Genomic DNA, 17,039 nt, shown 5'->3' with positions numbered 1-17,039 from the left:
TTGTAGTTCATGTGAATGTAAGTGTTTACCAGCGACCTCTGGTGGTTAGATCGCTGGTGATCATGACAGTAGCCTACCGTTTCAACAAGCTGACCAGCATTCTCTTAGATTTACCCAAATCATAAATAAGTAAAGATGAGTTACACACAAATGACCACCTGTCAATCACTTTTTCTGCGGGACTCTGGCATGAGTAGGCAGAGTGATCTGTGGCGTTATAATGGCGTCCACAAACCAACAGGAACCAACCAGCAGTATTTGAGGTTTACACTAAGTACAAGCGTTAAAGTGAAAGATTGAAGCAGTGTACTGACACTGTGACATGTTACCTGATTCACAAGACTGAAGAGTCGTTAAATAAAGACAAGATTAACTAAAGATCACGTTTAACAACCATAGTGAGACGCCATCCAGCGATACATCCTTGATAAACTGTCTGACGTGCACTGCTCTCTGGGGTTTTGTGCTCAAATCACCCAATGACTGCCTGGAGCTCAGACGTGTGCGTATGCTGTAGCGCATGACAGAGAGTGTGTGTGGTCACGTGATGTGTTTTCAGCAGTATAGTGTGGAAGCAGGGCTTTTCAGAAATGCTAGGTGAAACGCCAGTGTGGATGTGGATCGTTTTCACTCTCAGGGTATATACAGAACATATTAAGTCGAATTTAATACCTTTTACTCCCTTTTAATACCTTCAAAAATGTTTAATACCAGCACGACTTTGAGCTGCAACTGTAGTGGCGTAAATGAAATATCTTTCCAAATGGAATAACATATTGCACATGACATATACATTTAGGTAAAGCAGCGGGAATAATCAAGATGTCACAATAAAGCTGTCAATAGTTTTTAATCAATGTCAAAAAGTAACAATAGGGTGTATGCAGAAGGACTTTTAGTTTGTCAGTAACCTGGGTCAAGCGTTTCCTGTGAACTGTATGCAATTGCAAAATCGGCACGTTTAAGGTCTGTTTTCTTTAAAAATCAGAGATCTCCAGTGATATCCGAGTTAAAGTGGGTCTCAGAATGTACAAGAAGCACTGCATTAAATTAAATTTCCCCCACCATGTCTTTAAATTATGAACATTTATTTTACCTCAGTATATTCAGGGTAAGCGCTAGCCGATTCTGACAGGCGCGTGCGAATAAACGGCTTTTCATCTCGTTTACGCTTGAGCAGCTAAATGAATGCTGAAGTCTATTTAACTGATTGTATTTTAATTACTTTACAACATCGATGCTGTAAAACCATATAAAGGACTGTATAAAATGGAAAAAAGTCACATTAACCGTTCACCGGATGTTTATCAGTATGGGAAGTGTGGCGAGTGTGCCAATGCAGCGTCGCCACAAGTCCAAACTATAAACACCTGTCACCTCATCAGCACCGATCACCTGCAGCTCATTAGGAAGGGAGCATATAAACAGAGAAAGAGAAGACACAGAGGGGGCTTGATCTCCCCCGGGAGGACACGCTAATGCTTCTTTCTCTGGTTTCCCCAGCAGATAGCAGTGGCTAGACCGGCATCTCAGATTCATACCCAAGATCCAATACTTCACCAACCCAGAGGATTTTTCCTCAATATCCAGCTAAGAGACTCCTACCTGCAATGATTCCCTTTCCCCACCTCCTTGCCCAGCACTGTAAATAAATCACCCTCTGGGTTGTTAAACCTTATCTGTTTGTCTGCTCATGTTTTATCCCTCGTCTCGCCACAGAAGAAGCACTAGCTCTGCATATATCCTATTGCATAACAATAGCCACTCTCCTAAAAACAGTTTGGTACGGTTACAGTTGTTTCTCACAAACCGCTTCTAGGCCCGTAATTGTCGGCACGGTTAGACAATCGTGCTGAACTGTGTCGATAGATTCTGTGTGTTGACGTCACAGCTCTGTTGCCAAGCTACTACTAGTGTTGCCAGATATAGCAGACTTTTTCCAGCCCAAAAGCTGTCCAAAACCCGCCCAAAAAAACGCCCGAAATAATAGATTAATATTTTATTTATTTTTATTTGATTTAAATCTAGATTAACCTAATTACTTTAACTGTCAAAATTTAACCATACAGCAAACAAACACCAGCAGTCACAGAACCACAACATAACCGGATCACATTGAAACACTGCCCCCCTCTCTCACACACACACTGCACTTCAGATTAGAGTATGCTTTACTATCAGAATGGGGTATAAAATGTCAGGCCTTCATTTGATTCAGTTTGAGTGATTATGGATTAAAGATGATAAACTCATATCCAGTATTCCACTAAATCAGAATATTTCATGTGACCCTGTGCAAAAGGACCGCTGATGTCTAAGTCCCGGATGACACCAACCAATCAGTGTGCACAACGCAACACAGCATCATCGAGGTGGGCTGAGCAAAGAAATAGTTGAGAGATAACGCTGGATAACACACCTGCTATCTAACTCACTCGGCAAAAAGGGACATAACAGGCACTGGTGGTATACTGTGTTACAGTGTGCGTGTCTTAAAAGTAAGTGATCACTGTTTATAAAGTTATTATCGACAGAAGATCAGCTGTTGTTCTTCTCATACTACCTGTAGCAGCTTGTTAGCACAATACTGCTTGTATTACCTGCTTAAACTCGGGAATTATCAAGTGTTTAAGTACAGACCCAATAAAAAAAGGATCTTAAACACATGTCGGCCTATTGAAAGTGTGTTAATGTACTGTATTATGTCCTCAGAACTTTGATGGGCCTCCTTTTGCACTTTTACAAGGCGGTGTGGCATGGAGTCGATCAGCTTTTAACACAGTTGACGTGTTATGGTAGCCCACATTGCTTTGATATCGGCCTTCTGCTCATCTGCATTTAAGGGTCTCTGTTTCCTTATCCTCCTTTGACAATAGCCTATAGATTTTCAATGGGGTTTAAGTCAGGTGAGTTTCCTGGCCAATTAAGAATAGGTACACCACGGTTCTTAAACCAGGTACTGGTAGCTTTGGCATTGTGTACCAACTTAAGTCCTGCTGGAAAATAAAATCATCATCTCCAAAGAGCTTGTCTGCAGCAGGAAGCATGAAGTGCTCTAAATCATCCAGGTATAGATGAATTACTGGTTTGTAAACAATCAGGATGCGCGCGCAGCGAGGTTGCAGGAAAACAGGAGCGCTAGCATTTACAGAGAGGGAATGACATTTGATGCGCTACAGAGTTTGTTATTGTATTAAAGATAAGTTATATTGATTACATATTACATATATTATTTACATAATGCTTTCAGTGTTTTATAACAGCTGGTCAGCCTGTGATAAGCAGTTATTCTGCAAAATCAACAAAGTAAGCGGCGTTCATCTGACAGGTCCATTTGCTATAGCCTCCTCCGAATGAAAATTGGATAAGACGAAATGGCAAAGCATCCAGCCCCAAATATACACTCTCATTGAAGCTCCAAGTGGTTTTACAAGAAAAAAGTTAAAGGCCTACAAGTCTTAAGATGCCTACAATTGTGTTCTGTGGTCATGTGCAGGAAATAATGCTCCATGATGACCAGGTTCAACACTATGTAGAGCTAAAAACCAAGGATCTGCCTAGCCAAACACAAGGAAAGAAGATGGAGCTGTACAAGGCCTGGGTAATCATCAACAAGCAAAACAACTGCATTCTGACAGAGAACTGCAGCTGTACGGCAGGGTATGTGAACACACATGTTCACAGTTCATTCTGAGCACTCAGTGTCCGCAGTTTAATTCACCATATTGAACTGTTTCTGCTGAAATCATTTCTGAAACCAAAAACGAGTGATGTGTCTGATTCAGCATAGCGTGAACTCACCTGATATATAATGAGAACTGCAGAGTCCAGCATTTTTAATGAGGTCCTCACTCCATTCAGCTCCCATTTAGCCAAAGACGTCTGTGATTGGCCTTAAAGCAGTGTGGTGTACAGTAAAAGTTAAGTTTTCTTTTTTTCAGCCGAATTTGGCATCCTACTGCACAACACCATATGTTTGCGGTTTAACACGTGAAACGTCATGTGTGACGTAGTAATTTCCCTATAGAGCTGCGTTGACTGGACTTGATAAAAAAACACTGGACCCACACCAGCAGATGACAAGGCTTTCCCAAACCATCACTGACTGTGGAAACCTCACCCTGGACTTTAAGCAGCTTGACTTTCGTGTCTCTCCGCTCTTCCTCCAGACTCTGAGATCTTGATTTCCAAGTGAAAGACAAAATTTGCATTGATCTGAAAAGAGGACTTTTCCTGGGCAACAGACCAGTACTTTTCCTCTTCAGCCAAAGCACAGACGCTTCTAACGTTGCTTTTGGTTCAGGAGTGGCTTGACACATGGAGTTCAAGAGGTGTAGCCCATGTCATGCAGACGTCTGTATGTGGTGGTTCTTGATGCTCTGACACCAGCCTCAGTCACCCTTGTTTGACAGTCGTCTCAAGGCTGCGGTCATACTTGTGCACCTTTTCCAGCCACATTTTCCCCATCCGCTTAACACTATTAATATACTTAGACACTGCACTCTGAGAGCATCCAGTTTCATTTGCAATTGCCTCCTTATAAAGGGGTTTCAGTGGTGGTCTTCTGCACAACCATCAAGTCAGCAGTCCAACCCATGATTTAGAAACTTATGCCAGACTGAGACAGTTTCAAGGCTTTGCATTAATTAGTGGACTAGATTGAGACACATGGAGCTGACCATGTTGAACTTTTGTCATGAAATATTCTGATTTAGTGAAACAATGGATTGAGTTTGTCATCTTTAATCCATAATCACTCAAACGGAATGGAAAGGCTTATATTTCACTATGTGTGTCGTGAGCTAATATAACACACAAGTTTCACTTTATGAAACTAATTATTAAAACAAATGGACTTTCCCTCGATATTCAACATTTTTGGGTCAAATCTGTAGAAAGATCATAGAGTTTAAAATAAATCTCTGTTAATGAACAGTTTCTGTATTTAGTGATTCAGAAGCGTTTATTTGCGGTTATGAATTGCATTATGGGATGTTCATCTCCTTTTACATTAAACACTTAAATTTAAACAAATTATTCCAAATATTTCATAGTTTGCGACGGCCCGAGACCCACAAGCTCACTACTGCCACCTGCTGTGAGTTCTGAGCGGTGAGAGTGCTCACTACGGAGTGTAGTGTGTCAAATGTTTCCTGTGCCGCCGTGCGTAGTTGTGTAGTGGACCCGGAATGGGTTCACTAAGAGGTGTGGGATACCAAACACCAATAACCAAAAAAAACTAAAAGTTCTCAAAAACTGATGGCCTCGTCCCGGAAGTGTTAAAAACAAATACATTTATAGAGATGGTATACAAGTATATAACTTTACTCACATGGGAAGCGGAGGCCACGTGAATGGTTTGTGAGCACAATTAAGTGCACACAGCATCCCATATCATCTGGTAATTGTAAGAAATAAGTCCAAAAGGCAGCTGACTGCGTAAAGCCACATAAAACAACACAAAAATACGATGAATATGCAGAGATCAGTGGCTAATCTGCCGGATTCAGCTGAGGTGAAGAGACGGCGACCAGCCAGACCTAGCTGTCACTCAAGTGGCCACGCCCTTAATTATGAAAACTTAATATAACCTAATATAAAGGAAACGGATGAGTTATAAAAAAATTCACCCCCCTCACAGTTGTCATGGAGGGTAATATTAGCTATATGAACCCAAATCGTTCTTTGTACCAGGCTGTAAACACCTTTTTTTCTGCTGTAAGTTGGCCATTCTAACAGTGGGCTCAATTGCAACTTGCTCTATTATGGAGCCAGGACTAGCGGAATTTTGATGAATTGCAGTTTCAGTTACTTCCGTATTGGCTTCCCGAGAGAGAGCGGGAGGTTGCAGCTTGGGCTGTACCCTAAAAAAAACAATTGGTACGGTTGGCGCTTCAGTGCTTGGTGCCGCCATGGCGCGGCCCGTGACATCATAAGCCGGCGCCATTTTATGGCTCGGCAACTAACTTATATATATTGGGTTTCTCTAGATTTTTTCTCTTAAAATGTTTTAAAATATTTTCCCTATAACAAATATATTTGTGTGTACTCGTGTTTAGATAAAAAATGTTAAATTAGATTTTTTTGTTATATGAAATACTACATAAAACAATCCCTTGCTCTGTTAAACATCACACATATTTGGAAAAACACATTATTTAAAGAAGGGCGAATAATTTAGTTTGGAGCCAAAACAAGCACTAGAGCGACACCTTGTGGTAGAACTAAACACAAAAGCATGTTGCTGATCAAGAAAAACAAACCCACTCTTGTCTTAAAATGTTTATTACGGATCGACCCACTTGAGTGTGAATAAATATGAGTAAATATTCATTATTAGGTGTACTGTGTCTTTAAGAAACTGAATGCTTTGCACTGATCATCCATGTGAGTAAACTAAGACACAAGTGCATTCCTGGTGAAGTCTTTGTGTAATGGTTTGGCATTTCCTCCCAGCTCTGTAAATAGACTAGCGTTCAGTTAACGGCAGCACATCAGCTGAACGCTACAGTGATTGTATAATCTGTTAGTAAAAAATACACTTTTACAAAAAAAAGAGAGAAAGCAAAAGGCAAAACAAGTGTCTCTTAGTATCGGCAGAGCGGAGCGCATGTTTGGTCCACAGTCCATCATAGATGAGCTCATATAAAACCAAAACTAAAACTAAAACATGCCATATTCTTCAACACTCTGCGAGTGGATGTGTTCGTCCTGATATCGCTGTGGTTTGTTTGGCACGCCACATTAACACTGCTCACATTTGGCCTTTGAATCAGTCAGAATCCAGATGAAGATGCTCAAAACAGAAAGGTTTGATCCTCTAGTTTAATTGTCAGCATCATCTTCTGAGGAGAGGAAGTGTGATCCTGCTAAAAGCTCCTCCTGATGTCCATCATTAGGAAATCTACAGAGATCTTCATGTTGCTTTAAGTGTGTTAAGTTCAGTCTCTGGCTCACGTCAGTTCAGTGGCGTTCTGTCCATTGGCTCTCTATAAGTGTGTGTGTGTGTGTGTGTGTGTGTGTGTGTGTGTGTGTGTGTGTGTGTGTAGTCCATTAGCAGCATTTCTTCTTGCGTTTGTTGCTCTTACTCAGTTTGACGACTTCACTTTGCTGCTGTTGTTGTTGTTTGGCTACAGACTCTTTCCGGGCCTTCAGGACCAGCTCGGTGATGCAGTTGAACATCTGAGACACATACACAGATGCACACACACAATAACAACAATGAAATGCAATATTACAAACACACACTCAGCTTTCACAACTCTAGATGCTTCCTAAAAAAATACAAGGAGCAAATTGTATATTTCCATGTTCTCGATATATTATTATAGTGTTTTTAAATGTTAAAACTTTGTATTATTTACTTTATTTATTGTATTTTTAATTCTGGTTTAAATTGTAGCTGGTTTTAGCTATTTTGCAGTATTGTGTTGTGTTATAATCAAGATATTATTTTTTTTTATTGTTTTATTTATTTGCATTTTTAATTCTCATTTTAATTTTAGTAGTTTATTATTTTGCCATTTTTTATGCATTTTTTATTTCTATTTATAATTGGGTGTTTTAGTTATTTGTGCATCATATAGCGTCTGCTTGTATTAAAGGGCAAAATTGTATTACAAATAACATATGAATGTTTTTATAAATTATACATTTAAATATAAGAATTCTTGTGCTGTGAAGTAAAATCCAGCATTGTGTTTTGTGGTAAATGATGCCATTATTAATGTGAGACGAAGAAGATACAAACCCAAACCTCTCTTATACTCGGACATACCAATACTTCAGAGCTCCACTTTATCTGAAGCACGTGTAAACGGAGGCAAGACGTGACCAGAAGAGGGCGCGTGTGACGTAGGTGAACCCGAGTGGGCCACTAGGAGGCGTGGAAGGTCCTGGCACCACAATAAACCAAAAATAAACAAACCCAATGGCAAGAATCCAAACACAATGGCCTGACCCGTAAGTGTGTGCGTGTGTGTGTGTGTGTGTGTGTGGTGTGTGTGTGTGGTGTGTGTGTGCGTGTGTGTTTTTGTGACATATCAGGACACAAGTCTGTATAGTGACATAGGTATGACACAGCTATTACAAAAAGAGAGAGTAAAGCTGTACACTGTGTCCTGTGATGGTTGGGTTTACGGGTAGGGTGGGGTGAGGCCAATACAATGTGATGTTTTATAAACAATTTCGGGAGGAGCACGCGCAGAGTTTCAGTATCAAATACGTCATTGACAATTATTCCATTATCCAATCAGTTCTTGACCAAACCCCTATCTATATACACCAAAGCTGTCTTACCTGCCAGCATCTCACGACTTTAGCATCCCTCCACCACCCCGTCACCTCACCTCTTAAGTATTACAATCCCGGGGGAGCGTTCTGGGGCCGGGCTAGATACTTCGCTCGAATCCCAATTCCTCTCTGTTTCCTGATAAGGGAATAACTCGAGTTTGGGTGTCTCCCCGAGCTCAGAGCCCTCTCCCCGAACAGCACGCCAAATACGGCCTTATTCTGAAACGATTGCAAGTGTGAACTCGTGAAACATTATTTGGACGGTATAAAATGAATGGAAACCTATGTAATGTACCCATTTTTCACAAAAACAAACGTGTGTGTGTGTGTGTGTGTGTGTGTGTGTTTTTCTTTTTTTTTGCATTTTCCATTCTCATTGCAATTGTAGGAGGTTTTAGTCATTTATTTGTAAATGTCTGTGTTTTATTTCAATTTTAATTTAACTTAAAAACTGAAAACTTCCCCATCATTTACAAGTTCTACAGTTTTCTGAGTTTCTTTCTTCTAGTCGAACACAAACAAGAAATTCTGGAGAATAGCTGGACAAAAGCAGCCAATAACATCAACAGTAGGAACTAAATAATACAATGGAAAGTCAATGTCTGTTTTTCCCAGCAGTCTTCAGTGTATCTTCATCCAGTGTTCAACAGAAAACAGAAACTTAAAACAGGTTTTTGAAAACAACAGGTGAGTCCATGACGGCAGAATGCTGATTTTGTCTGAATTGTGTGTTTAATGTGATGAATGTTCGCTAGTCTCTGTAAAGCCAGACTCACGTCCTCCACATTGAGGTTCTCTTTGGCGCTGGTCTCGAACAGTCTGATGCCCATCTGCTCTGCAAGCTTCTGCGCATCGTTGGGTCTCCACCACTTTAGAGGCCGGATCGTCGTTCTTATTACCACTGAACACAGGAAATACACATTACAGACAAAAACACAACATCTGTTCACAGCTGTGTGTTTCTCATCAGCAGAAGTGATCATAGGAGAGTAATCATTTATTTACAATCCAATTAGCTGAAACTCGCTCAGCTGGGCTGTTTATAAGCTGATATTAGGGTTTGGGAGATGTCGACCAATTTGGCGTTGTACGATGTCTAAGTAAAACACTGCAATGGATGATGAGGTGAGGATCCACATGCAGGTTTATTAGAATGGTCAGACAAGCAGTGGTTCAATACAGGAGCAAGCAGATGTATAAGGGCAATCAGAGTCGTAGTCAAAAGGCAGGCAGATGGTCAGAAGGCAGGCAGTGAACAGGATGAAACAATAAACAAAGCAAAGGATCAATAACACGCCAGAGGCAGACAAAGGAAACGCGTTGTAATGTCACTGTAGCAGATAACAAGACTCAGCAATGAGTGTCTCAATGTGAGCTGTATATATGTGTGTGTAATCAGTCAGGATCTGGAACCTGTGTGTGTGGAGCATGACTGGTTCTTGTAGTCCATTCACCAGCAGATTTGTAGTTCATGTGAATGTAAGTGTTTACCAGCGACCCTCTGGTGGTTAGATCGCTGGTGATCATGACAGTAGCCTACCGTTTCAACAAGCTGACCAGCATTCTCTTAGATTTACCCAACTCATAAATAAGTAAAGATGAGTACACACAAATGACCACCTGTCAATCACTTTTCCTGCGGGACTCTGGCATGAGTAGGCAGAGTGATCCTGTGGCGTTATAATGGCGTCCACAAACCAACAGGAACCAACCAGCAGTATTTGAGGTTTACACTACTAAGTACAAGCGTTAAGTGAAAGATTGAAGCAGTGTACTGACACTGTGACATGTTACCTGATTCACAAGACTGAAGAGTCGTTAAATAAGAGACAAGATTAACTAAAGATCACGTTTAACAACCTATAGTGAGACGCCATCCAGCGATACATCCTTGATAAACTGTCTGACGTGCACTGCTCTCTGGGTTTGTGCTCAAATCACCCAATGACTGCCTGGAGCTCAGACATGTGCGTATGCCTACAGCGCATGACAGAGAGTGTGTGTGGTCACGTGATGTGTTTTCAGCAGGTATAGTGTGGAAGCAGGGCTTTTCAGAAATGCTAGGTGATACGCCAGTGTGGACATGTGGATCGTTTTCACTTCTCAGGGTATATACAGACATATTAAGTGAATTTAATACCTTTTACTCCCTTTTTAATACCTTCAAAAATGTTTAATACCAGCACGACTTTGAGCTGCAACTGTAGTGGCCGTAAATGAAATATCTTTCCAAATGGAATAACATATTGCACATACATAATACATTTAGGTAAAGCAGCGGGAATAATCAAGATGTCGACAATAAAGCTGTCAATAGTTTTTAATCAATGTCAAAAAGTAACAATAGGGTGTATGCAGAAGGACTTTTAATTTGTCAGTAACCTGGGTCAAGCGTTTCCTGTGAACTGTATGCATTGCAAAATCGGCACGTTTAAGGTCTGTTTTCTTTAAAAATCAGAGATCTCCAGTGATATCCGAGTTAAAGTGGGGTCTCAGAATGTACAAGAAGCACTGCATTAAATTAAATTTCCCCCACCATGTCTTTAAATTATGAACATTTATTTTACCTCAGTATATTCAGGGTAAGCGCTAGCCGATTCTGACAGGCGCGTGCCGAATAAACGGCTTTCTATCTCGTTTTACGCTTGAGCAGCTAAATGAATGCTGAAGTCTATTTAACTGATTGTATTTTAATTACTTTACAACATCGATGCTGTAAAACCATATAAAGGACCTGTATAAAATGGAAAAAAGTCACATTAACCGTTCACCGGATGTTTATCAGTATGGGAAGTGTGGCGAGTGTGCCAATGCAGCGTCGCCACAAGTCCAAACTATAACACCTGTCACCTCATCAGCAACCGATCACCTGCAGCTCATTAGGAAGGGAGCATATAAACAGAGAAAGAGAAGACACAGAGGGGGCTTGATCTCCCCCGGGAGGACACGCTAATGCTTCTTTCTCTGGTTTCCCAGCAGATAGCAGTGGCTAGACCGGCATCTCAGATTCATACCCAAGATCCAATACTTCACCAACCCAGAGGATTTTTCCTCAATATACAGCTAAGAGACTCCTACCTGCAATGATTCCCTTTCCCCACCTCCTTGCCCAGCACTGTAAATAAATCACCCTCCTGGGTTGTTAAACCTTATCTGTTTGTCTGCTCATGTTTTATCCCTCGTCTCGCCACAGAAGAAGCACTAGCTCTGCATATATCCTATTGCATAACAATAGCCACTCTCCTAAAAACAGTTTGGTACGGTTACAGTTGTTTCTCACAAACCGCTTTCTAGGCCCGTAATTGTCGGCACGGTTAGACAACTGTGCTGAACTGTGTCGATAGATTCTGTGTGTTGACGTCACAGCTCTGTTGCCAAGCTACTACTAGTGTTGCCAGATATAGCAGACTTTTTCCAGCCCAAAAGCTGTCCAAAACCCGCCCAAAAAACGCCCGAAAATAATAGATTAATATTTTATTTATTTTTATTTGATTTAAATCTAGATTAACCTAATTACTTTAACTGTCAAATTAACCATACAGCAAACAAACACCAGCAGTCACAGAACCACAACATAACCGGATCACATTGAAACACTGCCCCCCTCTCTCACACACACACTGCACTTCAGATTAGAGTATGCTTTACTATCAGAATGGGGTATAAAATGTCAGGCCTTCATTTGATTCAGTTTGAGTGATTATGGATTAAAGATGATAAACTCATATCCAGTATTCCACTAAATCAGAATATTTCATGTGACCCTGTGCAAAAGGACCGCTGATGTCTAAGTCCCGGATGACACCAACCAATCAGTGTGCACAACGCAACACAGCATCATCGAGGTGGGCTGAGCAAAGAAATAGTTGAGAGATAACGCTGGATAACACACCTGCTATCTAACTCACTCGGCAAAAAGGGACATAACAGGCACTGGTGGTATACTGTGTTACAGTGTGCGTGTCTTAAAAGTAAGTGATCACTGTTTATAAAGTTATTATCGACAGAAGATCAGCTGTTGTTCTTCTCATACTACCTGTAGCAGCTTGTTAGCACAATACTGCTTGTATTACCTGCTTAAACTCGGGAATTATCAAGTGTTTAAGTACAGACCCAATAAAAAAAGGATCTTAAACACATGTCGGCCTATTGAAAAGTGTGTTAATGTACTGTATTATGTCCTCAGAACTTTGATGGGCCTCCTTTTGCACTTTTACAAGGCGGTGTGGCATGGAGTCGATCAGCTTTTAACACAGTTGACGTGTTATGGTAGCCCACATTGCTTTGATATCGGCCTTCTGCTCATCTGCATTTAAGGGTCTCTGTTTCCTTATCCTCCTTTTGACAATAGCCTATAGATTTTCAATGGGGTTTAAGTCAGGTGAGTTTCCTGGCCAATTAAGAATAGGTACACCACGGTTCTTAAACCAGGTACTGGTAGCTTTGGCATTGTGTACCAACTTAAGTCCTGCTGGAAAATAAAATCATCATCTCCAAAGAGCTTGTCTGCAGCAGGAAGCATGAAGTGCTCTAAATCATCCAGGTATAGATGAATTACTGGTTTGTAAACAATCAGGATGCGCGCGCAGCGAGGGTTGCAGGAAAACAGGAGCGCTAGCATTTACAGAGAGGGAATGACATTTGATGCGCTACAGAGTTTGTTATTGTATTAAAGATAAGTTATATTGATTACATATTACATATATTATTTACATAATGCTTTCAGTGTTTTATAACAGCTGGTCAGCCTGTGATAAGCAGTTATTCTGCAAAATCAACAAAGTAAGCGGCGTTCATCTGACAGGTCCATTTGCTATAGCCTCCTCCGAATGAAAATTGGATAAGACGAAATGGCAAAGCATCCAGCCCCAAATATACACTCTCATTGAAGCTCCAAGTGGTTTTACAAGAAAAAAGTTAAAGGCCTACAAGTCTTAAGATGCCTACAATTGTGTTCTGTGGTCATGTGCAGGAAATAATGCTCCATGATGACCAGGTTCAACACTATGTAGAGCTAAAAACCAAGGATCTGCCTAGCCAAACACAAGGAAAGAAGATGGAGCTGTACAAGGCCTGGGTAATCATCAACAAGCAAAACAACTGCATTCTGACAGAGAACTGCAGCTGTACGGCAGGGTATGTGAACACACATGTTCACAGTTCATTCTGAGCACTCAGTGTCCGCAGTTTAATTCACCATATTGAACTGTTTCTGCTGAAATCATTTCTGAAACCAAAAACGAGTGATGTGTCTGATTCAGCATAGCGTGAACTCACCTGATATATAATGAGAACTGCAGAGTCCAGCATTTTTAATGAGGTCCTCACTCCATTCAGCTCCCATTTAGCCAAAGACGTCTGTGATTGGCCTTAAAGCAGTGTGGTGTACAGTAAAAGTTAAGTTTTCTTTTTTTCAGCCGAATTTGGCATCCTACTGCACAACACCATATGTTTGCGGTTTAACACGTGAAACGTCATGTGTGACGTAGTAATTTCCCTATAGAGCTGCGTTGACTGGACTTGATAAAAAAACACTGGACCCACACCAGCAGATGACAAGGCTTTCCCAAACCATCACTGACTGTGGAAACCTCACCCTGGACTTTAAGCAGCTTGACTTTCGTGTCTCTCCGCTCTTCCTCCAGACTCTGAGATCTTGATTTCCAAGTGAAAGACAAAATTTGCATTGATCTGAAAAGAGGACTTTTCCTGGGCAACAGACCAGTACTTTTCCTCTTCAGCCAAAGCACAGACGCTTCTAACGTTGCTTTTGGTTCAGGAGTGGCTTGACACATGGAGTTCAAGAGGTGTAGCCCATGTCATGCAGACGTCTGTATGTGGTGGTTCTTGATGCTCTGACACCAGCCTCAGTCACCCTTGTTTGACAGTCGTCTCAAGGCTGCGGTCATACTTGTGCACCTTTTCCAGCCACATTTTCCCCATCCGCTTAACACTATTAATATACTTAGACACTGCACTCTGAGAGCATCCAGTTTCATTTGCAATTGCCTCCTTATAAAGGGGTTTCAGTGGTGGTCTTCTGCACAACCATCAAGTCAGCAGTCCAACCCATGATTTAGAAACTTATGCCAGACTGAGACAGTTTCAAGGCTTTGCATTAATTAGTGGACTAGATTGAGACACATGGAGCTGACCATGTTGAACTTTTGTCATGAAATATTCTGATTTAGTGAAACAATGGATTGAGTTTGTCATCTTTAATCCATAATCACTCAAACGGAATGGAAAGGCTTATATTTCACTATGTGTGTCGTGAGCTAATATAACACACAAGTTTCACTTTATGAAACTAATTATTAAAACAAATGGACTTTCCCTCGATATTCAACATTTTTGGGTCAAATCTGTAGAAAGATCATAGAGTTTAAAATAAATCTCTGTTAATGAACAGTTTCTGTATTTAGTGATTCAGAAGCGTTTATTTGCGGTTATGAATTGCATTATGGGATGTTCATCTCCTTTTACATTAAACACTTAAATTTAAACAAATTATTCCAAATATTTCATAGTTTGCGACGGCCCGAGACCCACAAGCTCACTACTGCCACCTGCTGTGAGTTCTGAGCGGTGAGAGTGCTCACTACGGAGTGTAGTGTGTCAAATGTTTCCTGTGCCGCCGTGCGTAGTTGTGTAGTGGACCCGGAATGGGTTCACTAAGAGGTGTGGGATACCAAACACCAATAACCAAAAAAAAACTAAAAGTTCTCAAAAACTGATGGCCTCGTCCCGGAAGTGTTAAAAACAAATACATTTATAGAGATGGTATACAAGTATATAACTTTACTCACATGGGAAGCGGAGGCCACGTGAATGGTTTGTGAGCACAATTAAGTGCACACAGCATCCCATATCATCTGGTAATTGTAAGAAATAAGTCCAAAAGGCAGCTGACTGCGTAAAGCCACATAAAACAACACAAAAATACGATGAATATGCAGAGATCAGTGGCTAATCTGCCGGATTCAGCTGAGGTGAAGAGACGGCGACCAGCCAGACCTAGCTGTCACTCAAGTGGCCACGCCCTTAATTATGAAAACTTAATATAACCTAATATAAAGGAAACGGATGAGTTATAAAAAAATTCACCCCCCTCACAGTTGTCATGGAGGGTAATATTAGCTATATGAACCCAAATCGTTCTTTGTACCAGGCTGTAAACACCTTTTTTTCTGCTGTAAAGTTGGCCATTCTAACAGTGGGCTCAATTGCAACTTGCTCTATTATGGAGCCAGGACTAGCGGAATTTTGATGAATTGCAGTTTCAGTTACTTCCGTATTGGCTTCCCGAGAGAGAGCGGGAGGTTGCAGCTTGGGCTGTACCCTAAAAAAAACAATTGGTACGGTTGGCGCTTCAGTGCTTGGTGCCGCCATGGCGCGGCCCGTGACATCATAAGCCGGCGCCATTTTATGGCTCGGCAACTAACTTATATATATTGGGTTTCTCTAGATTTTTTCTCTTAAAATGTTTTAAAATATTTTCCCTATAACAAATATATTTGTGTGTACTCGTGTTTAGATAAAAAATGTTAAATTAGATTTTTTTGTTATATGAAATACTACATAAAACAATCCCTTGCTCTGTTAAACATCACACATATTTGGAAAAACACATTATTTTAAAGAAGGGCGAATAATTTAGTTTGGAGCCAAAACAAGCACTAGAGCGACACCTTGTGGTAGAACTAAACACAAAAGCATGTTGCTGATCAAGAAAAACAAACCCACTCTTGTCTTAAAATGTTTATTACGGATCGACCCACTTGAGTGTGAATAAATAATGAGTAAATATTCATTATTAGGTGTACTGTGTCTTTAAGAAACTGAATGCTTTGCACTGATCATCCATGTGAGTAAACTAAGACACAAGTGCATTCCTGGTGAAGTCTTTGTGTAATGGTTTGGCATTTCCTCCCAGCTCTGTAAATAGACTAGCGTTCAGTTAACGGCAGCACATCAGCTGAACGCTACAGTGATTGTATAATCTGTTAGTAAAAATACACTTTTACAAAAAAAGAGAGAAAGCAAAAGGCAAAACAAGTGTCTCTTAGTATCGGCAGAGCGGAGCGCATGTTTGGTCCACAGTCCATCATAGATGAGCTCATATAAAACCAAAACTAAAACTAAAACATGCCATATTCTTCAACACTCTGCGAGTGGATGTGTTCGTCCTGATATCGCTGTGGTTTGTTTGGCACGCCACATTAACACTGCTCACATTTGGCCTTTGAATCAGTCAGAATCCAGATGAAGATGCTCAAAAACAGAAAGGTTTGATCCTCTAGTTTAATTGTCAGCATCATCTTCTGAGGAGAGGAAGTGTGATCCTGCTAAAAGCTCCTCCTGATGTCCATCATTAGGAAATCTACAGAGATCTTCATGTTGCTTTAAGTGTGTTAAGTTCAGTCTCTGGCTCACGTCAGTTCAGTGGCGTTCTGTCCATTGGCTCTCTATAAGTGTGTGTGTGTGTGTGTGTGTGTGTGTGTGTGTGTGTGTGTGTGTGTAGTCCATTAGCAGCATTTCTTCTTGCGTTTGTTGCTCTTACTCAGTTTGACGACTTCACTTTGCTGCTGTTGTTGTTGTTTGGCTACAGACTCTTTCCGGGCCTTCAGGACCAGCTCGGTGATGCAGTTGAACATCTGAGACACATACACAGATGCACACACACAATAACAACAATGAAATGCAATATTACAAACACACACTCAGCTTTCACAACTCTAGATGCT

The 17,039-nt window shown here is 40.9% G+C and overlaps 1 protein-coding gene across 1 annotated transcript in view; it reads right to left on the bottom strand.

Moving 5' to 3' along the window:
- Positions 1 to 17,039, bottom strand: part of LOC130228770 (ras-related protein Rab-35-like) — a 33,348-nt gene that overhangs the window by 3,611 nt on the left and 12,698 nt on the right. The window lies entirely within an intron of this gene.

This window comes from Danio aesculapii, chromosome 5 (genome assembly GCF_903798145.1).
Source record: "Danio aesculapii chromosome 5, fDanAes4.1, whole genome shotgun sequence".
Taxonomy (NCBI): domain Eukaryota; kingdom Metazoa; phylum Chordata; class Actinopteri; order Cypriniformes; family Danionidae; genus Danio; species Danio aesculapii.
This window is presented reverse-complemented; position numbering and strand designations above follow the sequence as displayed.